This window comes from Malurus melanocephalus, unplaced genomic scaffold (assembly GCF_030028575.1).
Source record: "Malurus melanocephalus ecotype Western Australia unplaced genomic scaffold, MMel_1.1 scaffold_1411, whole genome shotgun sequence".
NCBI lineage: Eukaryota > Metazoa > Chordata > Aves > Passeriformes > Maluridae > Malurus > Malurus melanocephalus.
The window spans coordinates 31770-34608 of record NW_026624643.1 but is presented as its reverse complement, the minus strand read 5'-3'; the positions used below and the strand labels follow the sequence as shown (position 1 = coordinate 34608).

General features: G+C 59.1%; 1 protein-coding gene across 1 annotated transcript in view; it reads left to right on the top strand.

Annotated features, from left to right (window-relative positions):
• Positions 1-302: 302 nt before the first annotated feature.
• Positions 303-2839, top strand: part of PLEKHM1 (pleckstrin homology and RUN domain containing M1) — a 25199-nt gene continuing 22662 nt past the window's right edge. Inside the window, exons 1-2 of the mRNA XM_057387877.1 lie at positions 303-367; positions 894-1317. The gene's annotated coding sequence lies outside the window, so the exon portion shown is untranslated. The remainder of the gene's footprint in view (positions 368-893; positions 1318-2839) is intronic.

The following is a 2839-nucleotide window of genomic DNA, read 5'->3' as shown; positions in this document are numbered from 1 at the left end:
ATGTGTGTGTCCATGAGTGTCCAGCTGTGTCCATGTGTGTGCCCAGCTGTGTCCATGTGTGTCCAGCTGTGTCCAGCTGTGTGTCCAGCTGTGTCCATGTGTGTCCAGCTGTGTCCAGCTGTGTGTCCAGCTGTGTCCAGCTGTGTGTCCAGCTGTGTCCAGCTGTGTCCATGTGTGTGTCCAGCTGTGTCCAGCTGTGTCCAGCTGTGTGTCCAGCTGTGTCCCGGTGCCCGCGCCTCCTCCCCGCGTGTCCCCAGAGGACGCGCCCCGGCCCCACCGCGCCTGCCCCGCTGCGTGATGACGTCATGGGGGCGGAGCGTGTGCGCTCCCGGCACTTCCGGGTTCCCCGGCCGGAGACGCGGAGCCGGTGAGGGAGGGCCGGGGGGGCTGAGGGGGTGCGGGGTCAGAGGGGGCTGTGAGGTGCAGGGGGCGCAGGGTGAAGGGGGTCTCTGGTGTGAGGGGGATCCGTGGGGTGCAGGGGGTGCGGGTCTGGCGAGGCGTGCGCTGTGATGGGGGGTACAGAGTGACCGGGGTCTGGCAAGGGGTGCAGGGTGATGGGCGCCCATGGGATGCGGGATGCTGAGGATCAGCCAGGGGTGTCGGGTGATGGGGTTTGGTTTGGTTTGGGGGCTCAGATGTGCCTTTCCACTTGGGTTGGGGTCTGGTCCCTGATCTGCTCCTGTCACCAGKGCGCTGACACCCCAAATCTCTTGGCCTGTTCTCTCAGCAGCCAGACATCCCAGCACCTGTGGGATRYTTACAGCTGTCCCTGAGTTTTCATGCGTCACTTTCTCAATAAATCACATAAAATGAGTAGTTACAAGCAAGCTGTGGGTAATTCTYGTGTCAAATGTCGACATTAAAAAGCCTTTTCCTTATTGCCTTCCTCGCAGTGACCCCGTCCCGCTGCTGAGGGGTGCGAGCTGCCCGCCCAGCCGGATGGCACCAGGGACATCCACGGGGAAACTCCAGCTCTGGCAGTYCAAACCAACACAAAAACTGGGAATATAAACCCGGCAGCATCTTGCCTCAACACGCTGGGGCTTTCACAACCTGTTTGGCCTGTGCCTGGTGGCTCCAGCAGCTGCAGTACCACAGAAAATCAACCCCAGCTCTCTCTGCGGCTCCAGCTGGTTGTGACCTGGTGCAGGAGTAACAGGCTGGAGGGAATTCCCTTTTTGCAGTGTCTGGGAAGCACAGTCACCGTCCAGGCTGGGAGCTCAGTGGCTGCTCCTCCTCCCCCCGCTGCTCTTGGGCCCCCGTGGGGCAGAAGCTGGACGGGTTCATCAGCAGTGATGCTTCCCCAGCCACCACCAGGTTTGTCAGCTGGGACAGRTGGAGAGGGTGGTGTGTGATGGTTCCATCCCTCACTGTGGGAATCACAGTGTTGCTGCCTCAGCCTGGGCACAGGGAGGGAGCCAAAGTAGGGCCATGAGGGTCCTGCCAGAGCTCTGTCCTGTCCTAACTCTCGCTGAGCTGTTCCCAGGGGTTTTATCCCCCAAGCAGCCAACCCATGGCCATGCCCGCTGCTTTTCCTGCTCCTGGGCTGCCTCTGGGTGGAAAGCAKGAGCTGTGTGGGAGGAGGGGGCTGGCCCCACAGCYGCCCTTGGACCCACTGTTCCATCAGAGCCCCGATGTCCCCAGGGCAGAGGGTGACTGGCACTGCACTCGTGCTTGGAAAATGACTGGCTCCATGTCCAGGCCTTGAGTCAGTGCTCACGCCGCCGTCGTGGGCTGTTGTTTTCCATCCCGGAGCTCAGGCAGTGACCGGCTGTTTATTTATAACTCCTCGGGAGACTGAGGAGCCGAGCTCTGGGACGGGGGCTCTGCTCTGCTGGCTCGAGCCTGGGTTCCTGTTGCTCCCAGACAGTCTGCCTGCTTCTCAGCAGTTTGGGGAATCAGCAGCTCTGCCCTCGCACCGGGACTCTGCTCCTCGGTAGGTCCTGCCTGGTGTTGYTCCTCCCTTGTTTCTTTGCCCTGTTTCACCCCGGGAGGTGGCTGCTGGGAAGCCTCMTGGGTTTTCTCTGCTGTAGCTGTGCTTGTCTCTGTGTCTGCTYCTACCAGCKCTGACACCCCAAATCTCTTGGCCTGTTCTCCCAGCAGCCAGACATYCCAGCACCTGTGGGATGCTTACAGCTGTCCCTGAGTTTTCATGCGTTACTTGTGATCTTCCAAGATCGCAATAACAGCCGTGGCTTTCCAGGATCTGCTGGAAATGTTCCAAAGCCCTTTGGTTCCTTCTAGACCCAGCTCTAGGGCTGCTGTTCCGATTTCCCCATGTTTCACCCCAGACTTTTGTTAGGTGAAATCCACCTCAGAGCTGCTTCCTTGCACTCGTTATTCAGGAAAATRCTGTCCCAACACAAGTGTGGATTCATGGCGCTGGAGCAAACTGGTTGGACTGGTCGTGGTGGGAGCGGAGAGTCCTGCGGTGAAGGTGGTGGGTTGTCCTCCTTGGCTCTTGCTTCCTGCAGGCACCAGGAGAGGTGATGCCAGCAAAGGAGAGTGTTTTGGGGGAATAACACTCACTTTGCAAAACTCAGACCGTGTCTTTGTAAAACTCAAAGTCTTTGCAAAACCTCTGCTGTTGCCCCTTTGTGTGCGACCAGCTCAGGAAACCAGCATGTTCCTGGAGCTGGAACACCTGTGCTGCCTCGCTGGGCATGAGGAATGYCACTCTGTGCCCACCCTTTTGTCTCCCACCTTGTACCTCCCACCCTCGACTGTCCCACCCTCAGATCTCCTCGAGTCTCACACCCTCATGTCTCCCACTCTTGTCTCTCCCACCTTCACATCTCCCACTCCTAGGTCTCCTCTTGCTCTTGAATCTCCCACCCTC